The sequence below is a fragment of the Echinops telfairi genome, unplaced genomic scaffold, assembly GCF_000313985.2.
Source record: "Echinops telfairi isolate 266 unplaced genomic scaffold, ASM31398v2 ScPeMD7_5;HRSCAF=22, whole genome shotgun sequence".
Classification (NCBI taxonomy): domain Eukaryota; kingdom Metazoa; phylum Chordata; class Mammalia; order Afrosoricida; family Tenrecidae; genus Echinops; species Echinops telfairi.
The window spans coordinates 32,628,061-32,637,332 of record NW_022103901.1 but is presented as its reverse complement, the minus strand read 5'-3'; the positions used below and the strand labels follow the sequence as shown (position 1 = coordinate 32,637,332).

General features: G+C 47.0%; 1 long non-coding RNA gene across 2 annotated transcripts in view; it reads left to right on the top strand.

Annotated features, from left to right (window-relative positions):
• LOC123520942 overlaps positions 1 to 9,272 on the top strand; it is a 14,892-nt gene that overhangs the window by 3,775 nt on the left and 1,845 nt on the right. For both annotated transcript variants that reach the window (XR_006679452.1, XR_006679451.1), the window contains exon 2: positions 4,675 to 4,868. This is a non-coding gene — a long non-coding RNA (uncharacterized LOC123520942). The remainder of the gene's footprint in view (positions 1 to 4,674; positions 4,869 to 9,272) is intronic.

Sequence of the window (9,272 nt, the reverse complement as noted above, 5' to 3'; positions counted from 1 at the left end):
GTTTTGCCACTCACACCACTGGTCCTATAGGGCTCATCCGTCCTGGATTCCCTGTATTTTCAGTTCCTATCTGTACCAGTGTACCTCCTCTGGCCAACTTTTCAATACTCTAAAGAGGCCTTGTGCAGAAGTTTTATTCTTAGACAGTTCTTAGTCAGGAAGCTCTGCTGAGAAGAGAAAACGGAGGACAGAGGATATAAGATGTGGACAAAATGACACAGGATGGAGTCATCTTTGACATGCTTTGGAGAGGGGAAGAGCAGCATGGTGGGCAAATACTAGGGAAGAAGCGAGTGAGGAAGTTCGTTGGAAATCTAGGGGCTTGAGGCTCAATAATAAACAGGATTGGGTGGGAAGTTAGGATTTAGAGAGGGGAAGGAAGTCGATGGGGAACTGCTCCCTGTGTGCTGAGGATCCTTCTAGGAGCCCTGCAGGTGCAGCAGTGAAGTGCCCAGTGGTCCAGGCTGGTGTTCCAAGGGAGAAAAGATGTGGTGATCTGCTCCTACGAAGACCTGACTGTCAAGATCCTGGAACACCTGGAAACGAGAGGGCAGTTCTCCACGGTGACATGGGGTCACAGGTTAACTAGATGACACACTGCACCAGGACTCACCATTCTAGCCCCAGGTCCCTTTGTCCTAATGTGTTGATAATTTCTCTTCTGCTTCATATCCCTCACCCTTTCAGAACTAAATTGTCAATATGAATGACACCAGTACAGGGAGGCAAAGGTCACAACAGGTCTTTATTTGAAACCTCTCATGAAATTGGTTGTTTTTTGTTAGGTGCCATTGAGTTGACTGTGACCCACAGCCACGGTTTGCACCCAGAGCAAACCACTGCATGGTCCCGAAGTGCTGGGCCCACAGTGACCCGATCACAACAGAAGGAAGCACCGCACGTACGTGAAAGGGGTAGTGAGTAGTAACGGAGCCCGAGATTATTTCTCAGGACCCTAGGTCCCTTCCAGAACCGCTCCTCGGTAACTTTAAGGAAGATTTAAAAGCACGGGAGTGTAAGAATGAAGGTGACTGTGCAATCAGAGAAAATGAAAAAAACCATTCTTTCCCACATAGCTCACGGAGGGGTCTCGCACGGTCTGTGCAACACTCACGCACTATTTGTTTACAGGTGCAGTACATGCCCATTGGTGGAGGAACACTGTACGGAGTAGGTAGCACCTGGATAAAGCTGCCTAGAGCTAGTGATTGAGAGAGGTGAGCAGGATGAGCGTGTGAGAATGACCATCAGGGAGAAAGGCAGGCAGGCATGGCTTTCAAGAGGTCCAGCTGAACTGAGATGTGGAAGAGGAAAAGGAACCCCTCGTACCAAGAGTTTCTGGGCCAAGGGTACAGCTCACACGAGGAACCTAAAAGGGAAAGAACCCGATTTGTTGGGGAAAGAAGAGAGGGCTCATGGCTACAACCTGGAGATGGTGGAGATGCTTCCCAACCATGCCAGGTCTTTAGGCTCCCAAGAGGAGCTTGGATTTTGCTCTGTGCGCAGTCAGAAGTCACTGAAGGGTATTGACAGGGAGGGATGTGAGCTGAACATTTGCACACTCTTAGCCTGGTTTCTGTGTAAAGATGATTGAGAAGGTGGAGCTGCAGAGAGGATGCAGGTGCAGGGCAGCCAGTGAAGAGGCAATGATCACAGCAGTTCAGACAGAAGGTGGTCCTGGACTAGGATGGAGGTCATGGAGTTGGGGAAGAAGGGACAGATTCAAGGTATCTTGAAGGCAGAAGTGACAGAACATGGTGGTCTGTTGGGTTTGGGAGAGAGCCAGCAGGAGTGCCTCAATCACAGGGCCGTATTGAGGACTCTGGTCTGTCAGGCTTTGTGCGCTAGGTATGTTCATTTCAATCAGGTGGAGAATGTCCAGCCCATGGCCTGTATAAGGCCCTCAAAATCATTAATACTAGCTAACATCACACACGTCACCAAAGAGAAGCAGTTACAGCCATCACGTTAGGGGTGAGTTCATTACATGTTTGACCAAATATTGCAGGCTAATTTTTAAAGTTGATTTTTTTGGAGGTCCATGAACAATGTCATAAATATCCAAATGGCCCTTGGCAGAAAAAAAGGTTCCCATCCCCGACTTAAATGTTCTTCAAAGAAAGAATATTTTTCTTCAGCTTTCCTATGTTTCAAGTCCTTTTTAGGGGGTGTAAAGTCCAGCTTTTGAGTTCCTGAATGGCCCTTTCCAGTTGAGCACTGTACTACTAGCTGAAAGACTGGGGTTCATGGCCACCCAGAGGCACCTTGGAACACCAGCCTGATCTGCTTCTGAAAGGTCGCAGCCTTGGAAACCCAGTGGAGCACAGTTCTACTCTGCACACCCCGGGTCACCCTGAGTTGGAATCGATTCAAGGGCAACCAACAACTGCGACAGTCCAGTTTAGGCAGGGATTTGTAGTGATGTTACTGCGGGTCTGTTCCCAGGGCTAGAGAGGACTTGAGAAGGCAAGTCCCTTAGGAGAAGCCAGAGAACCACTGACCTTTCACCTGGAGCTAGAGGTTCATTCAGAGAGGTGAACTGAGAGGATGTCACGGAGCGCACACTCAAGAGCAGGCAGGTGGAAGCAAAAGAACCTTTTCCCCAACCTGAGACAGGTGAGACACATTAATCCTATTAGAGACAGAGGGCTGAACTGGAGTCAGCCCCTTAGCTGCAGAAAATACAGTTGACTCTTGAGCCACGTGGGTTTGAACTTCAAGTTCAGAATTATACGTGGACTTTGACCTTGCTATTGTGGCGAGCTCAAGTGTTTTCCTGTAACCTCTTAAAGCATTGCGAGATGCTCATCTTCGCCGTGCGAGCAGGGGTCTCTCCAGAGCGTCGCATAGTTTTCAGTAGATAAGAGCAACACTTGACCTCACTGGATAACAGGACAAAATACACGTGTCAGTGCGCCTCCCTCAGCCCCTCCCTCACTGTCATCGAGTTGAGTCCGACTCCTGTTGGACTGGGTTGAACTGCCTCTTTGAGTGTGAGCCTGTCAATCTTTATCCGAGCAGACAGCCTCATCTTTCTCCCATGGAGCAACTGGTAGGTTTGAACCCACTTACTTTGTGGTTAGCCATTCAATGCATAGCCCACTATACTACCAAGGCTCTTTGTAAGTTTGACCCCATGCTGTTTTGGGGTCAATCTAAATTACACAGGTTTTTGACTGTACACTTGGCCCCCAGGTTGCTCACAGATCATGTGTGTTATGACTTTCCCAAGAGCTGCACACCTCAGTGTTTTTTTGGAAGTTCAATTGCTAAGTCATAAAAATGAATCATTTCACTTGTGGACTTCTTGGAGGTGGGAATTCGAGGAAGAGTACATTATTTTTGTCTGAAGGAAGAATAGAGGTAGTCTGGTGTGAAGAGTACCGTGGTCCTCTTTCTGGAGTCCCTGGGTGGTGTGAACTGTGAAGGTGTTTGGCTGCTGACCAAAAATTTAGAGTCCACTTAGCAGCCCCTTAGAAAAAAGGCTTGATGATTTTACTTCTCCAAAAATCAGCTATTGAATTGAGGACTGCATAACCCTACTCGATGGGCTGCAACAACAGAATTGTATGGGAATGGATGTATTGGATTGTGTAAGATATGGCAAAAAGAACCCCCAACAACTTATGGAAAACAAACCAACAAAAGGAATAAAGGTTCCTGGGGAGCATGATGGGGAGGGAGGGGATAAAGGGGAGCTGTTATCAAGGAATTCAAGAAGAAAGAAAATGTTTTGAAACAGATTATGGTAGTCATTGTACAACACTGCTGGATGTGATTGAACTGGGGAACTTGATGATACCTGTGAGCGCTCCCAATAAAATGATTTTTAAAAATTAAATAAATTTGCTTTAAAAAAATCAGCTATTAAGTGATGATGGCAACAGATGTACAAATGTGCTCAACACCTTTGTATATGTATGGATTGTGATAAGAGTTGTACAAACCCCCAATAAAATGATTTTTAAAAATCAGCTATTGATACCAAGCTCAAGTAGAAAGCAAATATTTGGAGAATGATGAGGGCAACAAATGTACAGATATTCTTGACACAATGGATGGATGAATGGATTGTGATATATACGAATCCCCAACAAAATGATTTTTTTTTTAAAAAGCTCAGATACCCTATCATATTGCAGAAGTGGTTAGTAACAGCAAGTTTCATGAGCAAGTAGAGAACACTGGGTTACTGAATAGTGTTGTCGAGAAATGAGAAAATAACACAATAGTCTGAAGCCTTTCACAAATTTTCTCAGTGACCTGATCATTGGCAGACAGTTGCCACAGTGGATATATAATTATGAACATATGTGGACACAATAAAAACTCAATGTAAAAACTTTAAAAAAACCCAGCTATTGAAAACCCCCCGGAGCACAGTCTTATTCTGACGCAGGAGTAGACTTGAGTTGGCACAGGCTTGATAGCAGCTGGTTATGGGTAGTGGGGCTATGCAAGCCCCCCCCCCAGCTTATATTCATATTAAATTACCTTTCATGATGCGCACGTTTTTTTCTCAAATGAAAGGAAAAGTTAAAACTATTTTGACAAGAGGCATCAGGCCAAAGGCATATCTCATTAAGTTTGATGGGGATGATGATTCTCAAACTGGGTCTCATCTAGAGGCCACACTCTCCGTTTCTGTTGTTAAGCATTTTTATTTCTGACAAGTTCCCAGGTTGACACTGCCAGCCCTGGCCCTGTTGAGGATCCTTGCCTTGTGATTGTTATGTGGAAACTGCCCTCCAAGCCTGCAATTTTCTTCCCAAGCCTGGCTGCCTCCTCAGGCTCATGAGATCCTTCCCCAGAAGAAGCAGCTTTGAGGCCACAAGGCAGATGCTATGCTGTGGACAGCTGGGTCCCAGGTGAGCTGTGCTGGACTCCGCTGGTCACTGTTAAAGTTTCCACTCCCCCAGCCCTCACTTATGTCCCCAAACCCCCAGTTGTCCAAAGAGATGGGGAAGATTTTCATTTAGTGTGTTGAGCTTCTCTTGGGTGGCTTTTTCTCTGTCCACTCTTGAATCATTGTCTTGCTCTTTACTTGCCACTGACCCTTCTACAAGGAGCTCTGGTGGCACCACGAGTTAAGTGTTGGGCTACTAACCAAAAGATTGATGATTCAAACCCACCACCAACCCATGCGAGAAAGGTGAAGCATTCTGCATATATAAACATTTACAGCCTCTGAAACCCTATGGAGCGGTTCCACTCTGTTCTACAGAGAGGGACCTCACCTTGCTTTGCCCCTAATCTGAACACTTTGATCCAGTCTCTGCCCACCCCAGCTAGAATAGACCCCAGTGTTCCAGGAACCAGTCGCATGTTCGTTACTCTGTGAGGAAGAACAGAGGCACCTTGACCCAGCACCCATGGCTCTGTGCAGTAGAGGACAGGCAAGTCTCACTGGGTAACGGATCTGCTGCCTCTCCTCTAGGTCCAGCGTGGTTGTGTTCAGCTGCTCAAAGGGGAAGAGACCAAAAGGACCTGAGGGGGAGGGAGACAGGGAAACTGGGGCTACAGGGAGAGATGGACGTAACAGGACAGTATGGAGAGCAGGTGAAAGAGAGTGCAAGATGGTGTGAGAGCCAGAGGCTCAGGACAGAGTGGGCAGCATGTGCCTGAGAGCAGTGCTGGCAGTGGGAATGAGAGGAGGTAGATGATGGGGGCGTGGCATGACAAAGTGACAAAGCACGAGAGACATCAAGGGAAATGCAGACCAACAGCCAGCCAGGCAGCCAGCCAGTGACTGAGAGGAGCAGGTGAGAGAAGAATGAGCAGACACGTGTCATCTCCGGCACAGCGAGGAAGGAACAAGCAAGGACCACCTAACCTGACTGCCGCCTTTGCCGCCAGGCTCTTTAAGAGGAACCAAGTCTGACCAGGAGGAGGTTCTGCTAAGGAGACTGCTGCTCCTCGTTCTCAGATCAGTTCTGCCCCATCTGGGCCAACCCTCTCCTCCCTGACCAGCCAGATTCAGAGAAAGACGCTCCAGAACGAGGGTGGGCCTGGAAGCCACCTCTCTGCTTCCTCAGCGAGAGTTCCCCATTCCTAACCCAAATGTGGACCCTGGGCTGGACCACAGGGAGTCCCACTCTTCGTGTTGCTAGAATGAAGTGCTGGGTCAATGACATCCTCATTGCACGCTGCAGATCATATTACTCCCTTGCTTAAGCCCCGCAAGGCAATTGTCTTTCATGCAGAATAAAAGTCCAAGTCTATATGCCAGCCTCAAAGCTTGACATTGGTGCCTCTCACATTAGCAGTGTGACAGACCAGTTTGTTTTGTAAAATGCGATTTAAATGCAGTTAAGATGGTGGTACAGCTATGCTAAATTGTTATAAAAGGTAGAACTGTGTCATATTTATATTTGTCTTTCTTATACACCAGTACATTTCTTCTATACCCAGTGCTGTCAAGTGCATCCTCACCCTGAAGGACTGAGTAGAATTGTTTCATTGAGTTTCCAAGACTATAAATCTTTATGGGAGCAGACAGCCTCATTGGGGAGCATCTGGTGGGTTTGAACAGCTGACCTTGCGGCTAACAGCCTAATATGTAACAAACTGTGCCACCGAGGGTCTTTCTAGCATAGGAAGGACTCAAATGTTAGTTGACTGTTAAAAAAAAAGTGAGTTGACCTTGACTGCTGGGTTGAGGAGGTCAAGGGTGGAAGCAACAATATTCCATGAAGTCTTCTTAAAACCAAATGTTTTCTTGAACTAATAAAGCATGTCTGCTCTTTCAAGAACTATTTATATTGGATCAAACTGCTAACAGCAACTCAAAAGATGACCTAGGAACTTTAGGAAGCAATGAGTTTATAGTACGGGGGAAAAGAACCCAGGAAAGGAGAGTGCGAAAGATGACACAGCTGGAGGAATGCACTCCGTATCTGTCGCTGAACAGTACATATGGAAACTTGAATTGGGGAACATGTTGCTGTGTACACACTGAGCAGCAACAGCAAAGTAAAGAATGGAAGTAAGCAGACTGGGTAGCAGGCTGCAGCAGAAACTGGGCACAAGATGATGGTGGCACAGGGCAGCGTGGTATAGTGGAGGTGATAAAACAGGTTGGGTTTCCTTCAGGGCTTCTTGACCAAATGTTATCAGCCTTCCAGGGATAGCTCCAGATAAATTACTCTCAGCAACAGGCCCTAGGGACACCCCTCTGGGAGGATGGATGCTGGGCTTCCTCGAGCTGCCAGGAGTGTTCTTAAGCAACCACCCACCAGGTGTTTGTTACTTATTCTGATGTTGGGGTGCTGTTGTAACTTAATTTCTTGTACAGACAGGGTGGCAAGAGAATAGACAGATGGAGATGGGGCCTCTATTAGTCTAGGTACTTTGGAGAAACAAATCCACAGCAACTCACATATGAGAGAGTTTTATGCAAAGAAAATGTGCATCACAAAAACATCCCAACCCAATGCTGCCCAAGCCCACAAGTCCAACATTAACCCATACCCAACACCAGTCCACAAAGTCCTTCACCTCACAAAACAGAGGCAATAATGCCGACTGCAGGAGGAAAGCTGAGTCAGTGAACGTGTAAGCATCTCAGCACAGGCAGGGGTCTCCACATGGCTGCTCCAGCACCCAGGGCTGCATCGGGATAGATCCATGCGGCTTCTCCTTGGGGATGTCTTGTAGGAAATCCATCTTGCAAGCTGAAGCAGGGAACTGCTAAGGCAGCTGCACCCGATGCAACCATCACAAAACAAGAGACCCGAGAACTAGAAAGGCGAGGCTTCACCACCCATTTATCCCTCCGCCTTTCAACCAGACCCACATGTGATTATCGGCCAGGCTGGCACAATTAACTAACTCAGGGCCAATCAGGAATTCTTCATGTTTCAGAAAGAGGAATAGGCAGATGTATCCTATAACCAGCTTTTTCCCCCTGCCCTTCCTTATGTTCTCTTAATGTGGCCACACACTCTTGGGGACTCCCACAATTGGTAAACAGGCAAACCACTGTCCCTTTTCAAAGATCTCTCTCCAGTAGAAATGTATGGGATTCAAGCCAATTAGGAAGCAAAAGGAAGGGCAGATGTAGAGATAATTATACAACTCCTTTTCATTCGGAGAGGATTCCTTTTGATCACACTAAATGCTTTAGAGAAAAACCCTGCAGTGTGAGATCGTCCCAGGATTCAATGTAGCCAGTTGTGGCATAGTTTGAGAAGCTAGTGTAGAACTTCTTAAGCTGCTAAAGCTCACAGTTTTGATGCAAGATCACACTTTAGAGTTCTCCCTGATCTGATCACTGTGTTCTTAGCAGGGGTCACCAGGTTTAAAAATCCACAGGCAAGCTACCGCGGAGTGAGGAGAGGCCATGTGCTTGCACCTTGTATCTTGATGAGGAGGTCCCTGCTATGCAAGTGATGTGCTTCCTGCCGAGATTGGAAGTACTTTCCAGGCTGGAAAACTGAATCAGCCAAGGAGGTGTGCGCGCACACACGCACAGCTTAGAGAAGTATCACTAGGGTCCTTTAGGCAGAGACAGAAAGGGCTTCAGGAATCCTAGACAGAGTATTACAAGATTTGACCTGCCAGTCCTGTGCCCAACAGACTTGGTCAGACTGTCTTGACTCTGGTGGTTAAAGGATGGGAAGGTCCACTAGAATCGAGAGGCAGCTGTTTCTACTCCTGGGTTTCTAATCACATAATGTCTGGTCGTGTAATACGCCAGTGGATCTTGGCTTCCATGATATTTAAGGGTTGTTCCCCTTGCATTTTGGAGCCTGAGTTTTCCATCCTCTCTCACTGATTCCAATGGAATGCATTGTTCCTCTGTGCAGTTCCATGGGCTTGGCTTCCTTGCACTGAAGTAGGCCTCCAGACCCGACTTGTAGCACTCACACACCTTCTGTAGCACAAGCCTCTGCTGGCCCACTACCCTGCACCTTGCTTCTTCCCATTTCTTCTTTCTTCTGCTCCTCGCTTTCTCCTTGGCCAAGTCCAAGGTGGCACTTGTTACTCTATTCCCAGAGGATGTCATTCAGGAATTGAGACTATACTGATAACACAATAGACGGATGACATAGAGCTGGACTCATTGTCTCAGTTTTGTCAAAAGAAAAATTGGTGGAGTTTAGGGTATAATTTGCCTGTGATCACAGAATGTGAAGCTGGTGGAAACAGTGGGAGTCTCAGGTTTCTAGTACTCGCAGCTGGTGGGTTTGAACCGCTGACTTGGTGGTTAGCTTGTTGTTATTGTTGTTAGTTGCCATCTAGTCAATTCTGACCCATAGCGAGCCTGTGTA